We start from the raw sequence: 13,180 nt of genomic DNA on the forward strand, positions 1-13,180 counted from the left end.
AAAATCACAATTTTATCTTACCTTAGTTAATACTAACTATGGCAAACAAACAGCCCACTTCACTAGAATCTATTTCTGTAATACTATACCTTCAGGAATAAAAACCTCGGAATCAATCGCCATATTCAAAAAAGATATGAAAACTTTCCTCTCATCCATTCCATAATCTGGATAGTTTTGGTCACTTCTATTACTCCCGCTCCCTTTCGTGCCTTCTCACAACCTAATGTTAACGCAGCATCGCATCATCATCCTACATTGCTGATATCAGATGTCTCTATTTAGTTTTCTTTTTCGTAGTTTATTTTTTAACATTTTTCACCATGGTAATTATCTGAAAACTGTTTAGGAGAGTTGAATTACCTCTATTTTTTATGTTGTCTAATTTCAGTTTTTGTTGCTACTTTCTGCTAATGATTTTCTTCAGTAGAACTCCTTTTTTCTTTTTTACCTGCGATGTATTTTATTACCTGTTTTCTGCACTACTGTTTGCTGCACCAATTAATTGTTTCTATATTCACTACTGTAGGAGGTCCCGATTCAGTCTCTGACTATGGGACCTGCTTCTGTATACACAAATTTTGTAATTGATTCGATAACTAGATAAAACGATTTCTGATTCTGATTTCACCTTGCACATATTTGTCATGTACGTGCGTCTTCATCCCTTCTGTGACGTGTCGCAGAATATTTGCAATATTTTTGTGCTTCGCAGGGGTGAAATTATTTGCGTGCCATGTTTTAGACGTGTTTTTGTTCACATTGCACGTATTTGCACAGTTCGTGCGTCTTCACCCTCGCTGTCACGTGACTAAATATTTGCAATATTTTTGTGCTTTGCAGGATGCAGCCGTTGCCCACGACGAGCAGAATGCTGTGTGCCCTGGCGCGTACAACGCCTGCCATCTATCGCTTCCGTTGGAGCAGCTTCACAGAAAGGAGTGTACGAGATATGACAACGCGGCTGAACATGTATTGGACATTTTGTAAGGAATTCTATGGAAGAAAGCAGAAACTTCATATGTATAGAAAAAATAAAACGTTTCATTGTCTCACTTTTGTCTTTCGTTGTCACATTGAATGCGAAAGCAGTGACATACGCATGACTAAATATTCTTTTGCGTGTTCTTTTCCGCGGCATTTGTTGGTCACCGCGGAAAGAAACACGCGAAAAAAGTATTAAGTCTTGCGGAGAGTAACTGTAGAAAATCATCCCTGGGATAAAAAGTTCATCCGAATGGAGCGTTTGAGTGGACCGACCGTTGGTCCTTGCGAGGTGCAACTGCGAGGACTAACGGTTGCCCGGTAAGGTGTAAATGTGAGGACCAAATGTTAGTCCATTGAGGTGATCTGTGGGGACTAACAGTTGCCCGGTAAGGTGTAAATGTGAGGACTAAATGTTAGTCTATTGTGGGGACTAACTGTTAGACCCGGTGCCGTTAGTCCTTAAAGGGATTAATGGTTGTGGCAGCCCCATTAGTCCCCAAAAGGACGAACCACACACCCTTTTAACACCCTTTTGCCTTAGAGTGTATACAGACGCCACTTTTCTGTATGTACAGGTTGCCTTCATGTTGTACAAGGGTAGACCGAAGGTAAACGGACAGGAGTTCAAGAAAGGCCTCTACTGAAATTTTACATCTCTCATAAAATGCATACTCATCATTGAAGTCACAAATGCACATTTTGACACTCTTCATAAGTTCATCGTGTGGAAGCGAGTAGAAGAGGTCTTCAACATCAACGCTGATGGCCTGGCAGTTCCCTGGGTTGTTTTCTCTCAAAAAGTTTGTCAATTCTAATGAATTGGCTACCCGAAAGGGGTCTTCGATGTGCAAGGAGGCCAGATGCGCCTGCAGGTAGCCTGACACTACATGTTGCCACGTAGCCTTTTCAGTGACGATTGCCCTGAAAGGAATGTCTGGCTTGTGGTCTGGCTTGATGTGTGTGTCTGGCTTGATTTCAGTTCCAGCCATTCCAAGCTTATCAAACAGGGGATAGCACTTTCGTGCATCCGCTCTGCCCTAGAAAGAACATGCGTACACGGCCTCCGCCATAGTTTCGACGAACAAGTGGCTAGATTAAGGAGAGCAGGATTCCCGGACGTCGCAATCGCAAAGGCGTGCGAAAAATTGATGAGGGCCAAGAAGTCAGCGCAGCAAGAGACTGCAAAAACTGAAAGCAGCCGTAAGCGAAAAAGGTGCGCTGTTTTACCCTACGCACACAAGTTGTCACATGGCCTAAAAAACGTCGCTAAGCGCTACGGTGTGGACGTCGTCTTTTCCTCCCCAAATAAGTTGTCTGGCATGTGTGCCCGCGTGAACAAGTGCGCGCAGCCGAGTGGGTCGAAAGAAACCAACAGCGAATGTGGTACTAAACACACGTCCAAGTTTGTTGACTGCGAGGTGGGAATCGTGTATCTGATCCCGTTGTCGTGCGGTAGATCCTACATAGGGCAGAGTGGAAGGTGTCTGAATGTTCGTTTGGGAGAACACAAGCGTTCATTGACACAAGACACGCATTCTCATTTAGCAGATCATTGTCGGGAGTGCGGGTGTACCCCGCACTTTACTGACACCATGGTTCTTTCCAAGCACAAGAAGAAGCTTGCCCGAGAAATTATTGAGGCCTTCCACATTAGAAGAAGCTACGAAACATGCGTTAGCCAGCCATCGATAAAGCTTTGTGATAGCGAATACGAGTTCTTGGTCAGCACGTGCGAAAATGTGACTTAAAAGTGGTCGTGCGCATGCTATGTTACGGGGCAACAGCCATGAATGTTCGTTTAGTTTTTCGCCTGGAGCACAAGTCACGTGACTCGATTTTTCTTCATGTTTACTTTTTTGTGTTTTCCGGAATAAAAATTCAGTTGAGAGTCAGCGCTTGTCCTGTGTACTTCTTCTGTTCCTTGTCCCTTTTTGTGAGCGCTGCACAGCCCTAAGTATACTCACTCGTCATTCAACCCACACCCGTAGATCACATCACTTGTCAGTGCCATAATTTTATACCGTATACACCCCTTTTACGCTACTTTATAGCGCGTGATTTTAGGCCTCTATACAGCCATCATACACCCTGTCGTCGAAATCATTGGTCATCTCCAACACCACACAAAAGACATGGGGCTCTTTGGCCACCCATGGCCCTTGCGCCACAAAACACCACTAATCATCATCATCACCGCTGTTACTGCATTTCGCTCCCATCGAAATGCAGCTGCCGTATGCGTGAATCGAACCCATGACCACGATATTAGCAGCGCAAAACTTCAGCCTGCTAAGCAATCACGGCGTGTCGTATGCAAGGCCAATATAAATGCTCAGTGCAAACATGCAGCTTAATTCTGTTTACAGGGAGCCGCGACGGGAAATGTACCGCAATCAGCTGAATTAAACACTTAGTACTCACGGTACGTTATTTAAACTGTGGTGTAATAAGCCCACATGCTCGCTGCTGTCATGTGCATTACAAATGGTTGACTCGGAAAGCCAGCGCGCAATCTCGAAACGTACAGCGGCTGTCTATTTGTTGTAGCTTCGGTTCACAAACGCACTTCCCTTTCAAATGAGCACGATCATCGCGTTTCTCCCCGTTAATAGTTCGTAATACTGTGTACGACAAAAATTGCTTCAAGGTGACAAGACCGCGAAAGCATCGCGGCGAACTGCCATAATCCACTCTTGATGCCTCTGCTCCTCGCACTGCTTGCATTGGAAACGGTAGAACTTGACGGGCAGTTTTCGGCTGTTCGTCATTTTAAAACTTTTGTGACAGTTCACAATGCAGCAGGACTGCGTGCCTGCTTTCGAGTACGACGAAGGAACGGCACCCATAGCGTGAAAAATGCGAGATAAAAGCCCCGGGGAGCACGTTCTCCGCGCGCTCAACGGGAAAACCAAGCAAGAGCGACCCGTCCGAGCTACCGGAGCTTTTTCCTCTCTCCGCTGGGGCGGTAGACGGCGCTGCGCAAACTTGAGCGTTGGAGGCCAATAGGAGCGCCTGTTCTTTTTTTACAGCGAAAGCTGTTATGAGATCATTTCACCGGCCGTTTTTGGCGCGTAGTTGTCCGCCGCCGCCGCCGCTGCCGCCGCCGCCGGTGTCCGTAACCAGTATCGCTCGAAATAAGAAAAAAAACGAAATAAGAAAAAAATTCCAGGATGGAACGAGGTTCGAACCTGGGCCCTCTGCGTGGGAGCCCAGTATTCAACCTCTGAGCCATGCCGGTTTTTTTTTTCTTTATTACCGGTTTCATAACACGGCAAAGGAATAACAGGCCGGTGCTTGAAACTGCTTTGCATGAAGGTCCTATACAGGCTTCATGTCGGGAAGGAACCACATTAGCATATTCAATATAGCGTGGTAGAAGAGTAAAATAAGCACCAAGCGTCGCACAACGCGAATTCTGTAACCAGGCGTCACACAATGCGAATTGCGCAACGAGTAGGTTGTTGAATGCTTCCAACCCATTACAAAGGACTCTGCCATAATTCTTCATCGTCATCAGGCACAGCATCAACAAAGTGCGCATAATGCCTTACATGCGTATAGCAGGTACCAACGCTCTCCGTAGAATGACGAAAAATGGCACAGTGCCTGCTGCCCTACTTCTCAATAATTACAATGATTTATAGCGTAGTGCGTTCCTCGCAAGTGCACTTGTATTGGTTGCCAAGGAAGCCCATAAGCGCATGATCCACTTCCTCGGGGTCTCAGTAAAATTACACTGATTTATAGCGTAGTGGGTTCCTCGCAAGTGCACCTGTATTGGTTGCCAAGCAAGCCCATAAGCGCATGATCCATTTCCTCGGGGTCTCAGTAAAGTTCTTCGCCCCCCCCCCGTCTCTCTCCCACGTCAACGTATGTTATACAGCATGACGGGAGAGGGAAATAGCGACCGGGCGTCACCCAATGCAAATTACATAACTGGTGGCCCGTTTAAAGATTCCAACCCATTACAAAGGGCTGAGCCATAATTCTTCATCGTCATCAGTCGTCGCGTCAACAAAGTGCACATAATGCCTTACAGACGTGTAGCTGGTGCCTCGCTTCTCCGCGAAATGACGAATAATGGCTTAGTAGGTGATTCCCAACTTCACAAAAATTGTGATTTATGGCGTAGTGGGTACCTTTCTAGTGTACTTGTATGGTAGCCCCAAGAGAGCTTAACGGGCTCTAGAAACGCCGCTCTTCCAGCTTTCGCTGTGACTGTGCTGCGGTTTCAGCGCATGCATATTCTTTTTTTTTGCGTTTGTGTGGCTTTTTTCATCGCCGCAACTCTGATCTTCTGGCAGACTGTTACGGCTGTCACGCGCTGCGGCTGTCATAACGTGTGGCGCTAAGAGCAATAATAATTCTTGGTGTTTAACGTCCCAAAATCACGGCATGATTTTCAGGGACGCCGTAGTGGAGTGCTTCGAAAATTTTTAACCACCTGAGGTTCTTTAACGTGTACGTAAATGTGACGCTAACAGGAGTATCTAGACACTCTAAGAAATTTTACACCCTTAAGGGTGTATTTTTTGTCCCATGGGCAACACCCTTTTAGGGTGTTTAGAAACACCCTAAACATAAGGTGTTTAGAAACACCCCTTAGAAATGTAGGGTGTAAGGACAGATTACACCCTGCTTTAATAGGTGTTTATGAACACCCCTAAACTATGGGTGTTACAATAAGTTACACCCGTTCGAGTGGGGTGTAATACACAAAAACACCCTTGAAAGGGTGGCTGTAAAAGGGGGAAGCACACATGCTACTTCTTCCCAGCCAGCCCCCTTGGGGCATTAGACATCAGCGTGATCCGATCCCTTCAGGTGCAGCTGAGAAAGAATTCTCCTGTTAAGGAGATGATTTAGAAATGCGCAATACCTTGATAAAAATGGATTGATAAAAAGTTTCAAAAATTGCAGCAGTGCCCATACCAGTGTGGCTGTATATAGTCGACTTTCTTAGCGCTGCCACCCAACAGCTGTAGCTGATACACGAGCAGCGATTCTCCATAACTCACATAACTCATGCGACACGATAAGGACTCAGAATGACGCTTTGCTCAGCAGGCTTCCATTTTCTCTTTTTTGGGAAAGCACATGAGTGAAGTAAAAGACTGTGTACAATGCTGCAATGATGAAACTTTTCCCGCCTACTCAAAAGCAATGGATTGCGGCTCTAACAAAAACAGGTGAGCAATCTGACTATGGCGTGCATGTTACAGCTCATACTGAATGCCATAATATGCAGGAAATACGTGTAATAGGGATGGTTTGATCACAACCGCACTGCAGAAACATGACCTGCATCACAGCAGTAGAATGAAATTTTACATAGGCGTGCTCAGACAAATTTTAAGGATTATCCCTTTCCAAGCAAAAACAACAGAATCATTGGTAATTGAATGAAATATGAGTATTTGTTTTAAGAGAAATCGTTGCAAAACTAAAAGATTGTCATAAAACTAACATAAATTCCAAAACAATAGTCGATACACTGATTTTACTGACAAGTACTGGCAGTTTTGTTATGCTAAAATTTCAACAGCAAATGATCTAAGTTACTATACATGCTGCAAAAAAGTCACAAAGCACTGAGTCAAAAAGACCTGTGAGAACATGCTGAAAATCCGCAGGAACAAAATGACTCATAACATGTCACAAGAAACTGGAGCAAAAAATAACTTGAAATGAAGTGCCAGTATCACTACAGTAATATTTTCTGTATATTCAAAAAGAAATAACTACACATTACATGATGAAAAGATTACTTTTGTATAAACTCGATTTTGTCACATGTGTCACATGTACCACACGCGATAAAACTGAATTTATACTAACAGTAATATTTTCATCATGCAATGAGTAGTTATTTGTGTTTTCAATATATTTTTTTTGGATTTTGTCCCTGCGGAAGCTAAGGCCTATTTTGTAGCTCTTTTGAAAACGTTCAACAGCTTAACAACTGGTGTTCTTGGTGAGGTTGATCGCTGACCGAGCAGCCATTCCACGGTCACAAGAACGTTGAAGGCCTTCCGGGCGTACTCTACGTTCAGGAGCCAATGTGCTGACATCAGTACAAGTACCCTTTCTTCACCGTTCGACATACGGAACATGAGTTCTTTGTCTGCATGGAGCGAAAGGTTCCTTGCATATGGAAGATCAGCCCCATCGTACAAAATACAGGGTGTTATTGGAACGCTCCCTCCCTGCAAAAACAGTAATGAACTAATTACACACTCAGTACATTACTTAGCAGTTGTTGCAGCTTTTCTTATCGTATTTTTTCATATCTATTAATAAAATTTTTCTATCCTGAAAGAAGGATTCACACTCCCAAGCTCTACAACTCAGTAAAAGAGCATTTCAATCTATATAAAGAACGAAAACAATGGATGGCTGGTGTTACATTTTACAGCGTGTAATTGTGAGCCCTTCTTAAGAATAGAAAGGTTTTATAAACTAAACTAAAAGAGATGAACTAACGAGATCAATAATATAAGCGGCAAAAATGGGCAAGCAGGTAAACGGATATGCATGCGCTAGGCTCTTGTCTTTAACAGATAGAGAACTGACATTCGTGAAAGTGAAGAAGAGCGAGTTATAAGTCTTTTGTGTATCTTTAAAAATGATACATATCTCAGCCCATGGCATTTTGGTGCAGCGTGTAAGCAGAACTTGTGTATAAATTTGTTCCTTGGGTGCAATAAACTATGTTGTTGAAAATTAGTACACATCTTTCTTTGTTAATCCTTGTGCTGTTTCTGCACTAAATGTTAATTACTTTATTATCCTACGCATAAAGCCCAAAGGGCGCATGCTTCATGGGAAACATCATCTTACCATCTTCGCCTTCTTGTTCCTTCGGAGTTTGTCATCCAATTCCCTTGTGGATGTCTTCTTTGTGGCAAACTTCTGTCTATTCTCCTTTAGGCGCTCATCTCCTGTCATATGCCTCCTTGCATTCTTGAATTTGTTTCCGAGCGCTATCTTCCACGAGTCCTGATAATGTTAGGTAGAAAACAGAAACTTTACTAGGTCTTTGTAATTAATGTTCACTACCTACTCAGGCTAAGAGAACTAAGTCACCTTGTTTACTTACATGGCCTACAGTATCCTACATGTCACCAATGTAAATTTAACTTGGGCAGTTTACTTGTCTTACATTCCTACATTAACTACTTATGTCTTATGCCTTACATTAACAGTAGTGTTTAAAGACCCATAAATGCATGGCACACATAAGAGAAACAGAAACTTCAGAAACTCTATGCTGATGAACTGGCTTTGTAACGTTTGCTAAATACCAAAATAGTGTATACTGTAGATTAACATGTAGGAATCGCAAAATTTTAAGAAGTCTTACATTTCCAGTCCCTATCACATCTGCCAGGTTTAGATACTTTTAAGAGTGATTCTCTTATACGGTTCAGTACGTTCGATGCCCGAAGCTTCTTGAAGATCAAGAGAGCTGCTCTCTTCAGGCCCCTAAAACAAGTGATAGCATACTGTGTAGGTTGCGCAATACTTTTTTCAAGTACGTGTCGTAAGGTACACGAAAGAAAAAAATGCAGCTGTCATGATTTGCACAAAAGTGAAAACTTTGATTACCTGCTCTTCAGCATTCTCAACGTCACATGTCGATGATGACGAGCCATCCAGAGGTGGGCGACTGAAAGGCAGCCAATTTAATCTTTGCCATGTGTGGTATATCATCACCAGGGCCAAGGTCGACGTACTCATCAAAGTTCATGTCCATAACCTATGTAAAAACATTTCTTAATTTTGCTTCCAGCTTTGTCACAAAATCAGTGCGTCAGCACACACACTCGTTAACTAGTGCAGAATGCCGTTTGGCACAATCAGCAGAATATATACGAGAAGAGAAACATCACAAAGTATCAGGGCGCGAACACTTGAAACTTTCGAATAACCAATCAAATGGTGCTCTATTCAACGTTTTCATGTCAACCCGTGCTAGGGCCGTAACCGGGGGGGGGGAGGGGGGGGGGGCAGAGAGCAACCGGTGCGAGCGCACGAAAGGAGACTGTATGGTTCTATGCCTGTCCGGAAATCAAAACGAGTAATAATCCTTCGTCTTATCGCCAACGAGACGGAGTTAGTTTTTCCGAGTCCCCAAAACACGAAACGCAACCACGGCGGCATCGTTCGTGTAATTTAGCACCGCATGGAAGCAGGTGTAATCGCGCCCCGGCGAGCAATAAACGAGAGAGTAACAAGCGGTCACCCTTTTAAAAAGTTTAGAAAGCACACAGTCAGCTCGAGAAGCGATAACCGCCCGAAGAACTCATCTAAAAGCACCGCGCGCGCGCTGGAAAGCGCAGGCGGCAGCAGGCGTGCCGCTGTAGAAAAAAAAAATATTAATAAAAACAAAGAAACATCGGCGCATGAAAAAAAAATTCTACGTACTTCCGCAGTGTACATGCCAAGAAAGAAAAATAATCGGAAAAGGTGCGCATTTTGAACATACAGGCAATGACGTGCCTCCACTGACGTAAAATATAAGCAAACAGCTACGTACTGCCTTTCTTCGAAGCGCAAATTGAACTAAGTACGTTGCGGCAATTAGAAACTAAGCGCATGCTAGCGACGTTCATTTAGCGACACAATCACCTAGTTTATCGCTGAAATCCCGCACAGCAATGCCAAGGAGTGCATCTTTCACACAAACACTTTACGTTTCACTCAGGATCTGAACACGAAAACACTCACGTACGTACGTACCTGAAAATCTAGACGTAGACAGCGCGACGAGGTTTCCCAAGATGGGGCACACCGCAATGGCTTGTTTAAGGTCCTCAAATGTGCCAATGCTCAGGGTGTACGGCCTCTTCATGTGAAGGTGAGGCTCGTCGACCAAACATTTCACGTGTCACATTCTCGCTATTTGAAAGCAAAGACCGCAGTGACAACAGGCAACCCGCGCGATTCTTTTATCGAAAGCGTGTCCTTCGCGTGTCAGCGTATATGCCGCACGTGTATCCGAACATACGCGCGGCGCAATCAGCGACGCCTAGCCAGAGAATATCTACCACTTTAGAGAACGGAAACTGTACCTTTGACTGTAGTACGGAAATAAGGGTAGCGGCGGCGTACTGAACTGCAATAGAGCGAGGCGAGATGGCGCTGCAAGTACTATCATCATCATTAGAAAAACGCGTTTTTGCGGTTGGTTCGCCCTGGTCGCGCTACTGCACTTTTTGTTCCCTGTGGTATTTTGTTCTTTGTCGTTGCTAAATCGCTGCTCGCGTGTGTAATATTTATCGCCAGGTGACCAAACTGGCCTCGACTGGCAAAAACAACGTCAATCAAGTAAGGTTTGCATCGTTTATTGTGAGTGCCCAAGCTGGTACAAGCAATGTATACAGTCAGGTCCAAGCAAAACAAGTCACTCATACACGTCGAAAGCTTTCAACCCGTACGTGTGTAATCAGTCTGAAAGCTGACAAATATGTGCATATAACTGAACACCGATATCGCTGAAAGAACGTTGCTCTCGTTGTGTAGCAGCGTCCGAGTTTTAACAGCATAGCTTTAGGACAGGGGTCTTATCCTTCCGTTAGTTATGCGGCGCTTGCCAGGTTGTGTTGATCTTTGAGTGCATGGTGTGGAGTCGGAAACGAAACGTGCGCTACGCCGACAGATAGTTGGCGCAGTGAGAGCAATGTAGTTTTGATTAATCTTTTACGTAAACAATTGCGGATGCGTACAGTTCCGCATCCTTCTCGCTCTGCGATGTCACCTTGAATGCGTTACAAATAAAGAATATCGCGTTGTGTCTACAGGGCAGGCACGAATTTCTCGGCTAAATTCTCGGCCGTGAAGCCATACCATAGGTATTACGTATTCAGGTAATAGGTGGAAGAAAATATTTCAGGCTCGTTTTGTTCCTCGATATAGTTCAGTTACACACTTTCTACAGCTAGAATTTCTTGGCGCTAGTAGTAATCGGACTGCTGAGTATGCAGCATAGATGAATGCTAAAGAAACAGAGATATAAGGCGAGTGCTTACAGATTCTAGAAGCACAATTCTAAGAAAATAAGCTTTAGGCATGCAGTGTACATCTTTGTTGGTGTTCGCACAGAACGCTAAACAACTGCTCAGCCGTAAGCACAATCTCTGTATCACATAGACATGTCGATAGAACTTGAGCACTCTATTGCAAGCAGACTCACGAAATCAAGCTGTGGGGCATGATGTGAACCTGTGCCAATGCTGGATAAATAAAGGTCATATATATATTGCATACTTGTTATTGTGTTATTTACTTTTTCAATATATTTGGGCTTGGGAGCTCAAGTATGTATTCTCCCTGCTACTTTTAGAAGCTCCGGCTTGAAATACTGCCACATGCGCACCTTTCTTTCTATGTTTTATGTTATTGGCCAATTGCACGTGTAGTTACTGCATTGCGCAAACCGTGCCAAAATGTCTGGGAACATTCCAGATTATTTTAGGATCTTCTGTTAGGCTGGAGCGTGCAACTGCAAACAGCTCAGTTTATTGTCGAACTAACGCAGCCACCAGTGATAATGCTCGAATGTTCGATGCCGCAGGTATAAATGCCGACGCGCCTTGTCACAAGTTTATCGACGGCCAACGCCTGTTCGCCGCTATCAGTGTGCAGTGTGTATTGCTGTAGTTTGACTTTTCGTTTCCCGGCCACAAGTTCGGCCGAATAAAAAGTTTCATCTTGGACACACCGACTGCTGCTTTCGTCGACGTCACGACCCCGTGACAATACGTAAAATCTTGTAGTGTGGCTGTGGATAAGTCCAAGTTCATGTATGTTTTGAATTAACTCTTCGATTTCCTAGGTTTTTTTTTCGTGACAGTAGTTCACAGACTTTCACTTGATAGTGGTAGGTGCTACAACTGTGACATGTTAATTTAATCAAACAGCAGAAGTAGGTGTGTTCAAACAAATTTGGGACGTTTCTCTGATATGTAAAAAAGAAAACACTACCATACTCACTGAACACAATCTCACTCATCACAACGTAAACGTGCTTGGTGAAGCTGTGCTGGAAGAAGTGCTCGTCACACTTATAATTTGTTTATTAGCTGTAAATAATTTGAAGGAGCTTATTGAACATATGTGCAAAGGCTAATGTAATTGAGCACAGCCTTCTAAAGCTTTGTCGTATCTTTTTGTAAACTTCTATGATTTAAACACAGTGAATTAAGGCAAAACAGTTTTGAGCATAGTTTGTAAACTGTCTCATAATGCACAGCTAACTGTTCCATTTATGTTGCGCGGTGGCTGCATTTTCGATGGAGGCGAAAATGTTTGAGGCCCGTGTACTTAGATCCCAGGTGGTCGAAATTTCCTGAGCCCTCCACTACGGCGTCCCTCATAATCATATCGTCGTTTTGGGACGTTAAACCCCAGATATTATTAGATGTTGGAACAACTGTTGATTCCCCTCACTGCCGTGATGTTCGTTTTGTAATGTGATTTATAATTTAAAAAAAAACTGACCCTACGTTTCGAGACTCGTTTGGTCTTAGTTTTTTTTAAATTAAGAAGACTGAATTAAGATTGAATGTGGCTGGAGAGTCTTTCTATTCTTATAATCTTGCCCAGCCAGACAGACTTCTATATATATTTACCCTTAAATTTATAATTTCTGATGATTCACATGCAAACCATGATATGATTATGAGTCATACAGTAGTGGGCAACTCTAGATTGATTCTAACTGACTGGAGTTTAACAAACGCAGTTGTAGCCTTGAAGAAGACAAGACTGCTTGTCGAAACATTTGCTCCAGCGACACCTCTTGTTCACAAATTTTTCGTCTCTTCAAGCTTCCGTCTTTCCCTGAACTTCAGACGCAGATCTAAGCACACGAGTGTCTTCGCATTTCGCCCCCAATGAAACGTGACCACCGTGGCTGGGTATAAAACCTGCGTCGTTGAGCTCAGCAGTGCCAGGTAACGTAACTAATGCACGGAGCTAGTGCTCAATTTCAACGCTATTGCGGTGTAGATTGCATGACACAGTAGACAGCTAATACTTGTAGACGATTGTAGGCACAGCTCCATGAGATGCCTGGTAAACCATTCACAAATACAGCATCGCAAGCGTGAGGTTCAAGATGACCTGTTGTAGCAGCAGACGTTCACATGTTTCGCCGCACTTGCAGAGTGGACATTCGGGGGTAGTCACC

The 13,180-nt window shown here is 43.8% G+C and overlaps 1 long non-coding RNA gene across 1 annotated transcript; it reads right to left on the reverse strand.

Annotated features, from left to right (window-relative positions):
• Positions 1 to 7,082: 7,082 nt before the first annotated feature.
• On the reverse strand, positions 7,083 to 9,886 carry LOC119379525 (uncharacterized). Its single transcript, XR_005181228.2, has 5 exons — positions 9,730 to 9,886; positions 8,596 to 8,746; positions 8,411 to 8,472; positions 7,828 to 7,986; positions 7,083 to 7,193 (listed from the first exon to the last, which is right to left on the reverse strand). It is a non-coding gene; the product is annotated as an uncharacterized LOC119379525 (long non-coding RNA).
• Between the last annotated feature and the right edge of the window lie 3,294 nt (positions 9,887 to 13,180).

This window comes from Rhipicephalus sanguineus, chromosome 1, assembly GCF_013339695.2.
Source record: "Rhipicephalus sanguineus isolate Rsan-2018 chromosome 1, BIME_Rsan_1.4, whole genome shotgun sequence".
In the NCBI taxonomy this organism is placed as follows: Eukaryota; Metazoa; Arthropoda; class Arachnida; order Ixodida; family Ixodidae; genus Rhipicephalus; species Rhipicephalus sanguineus.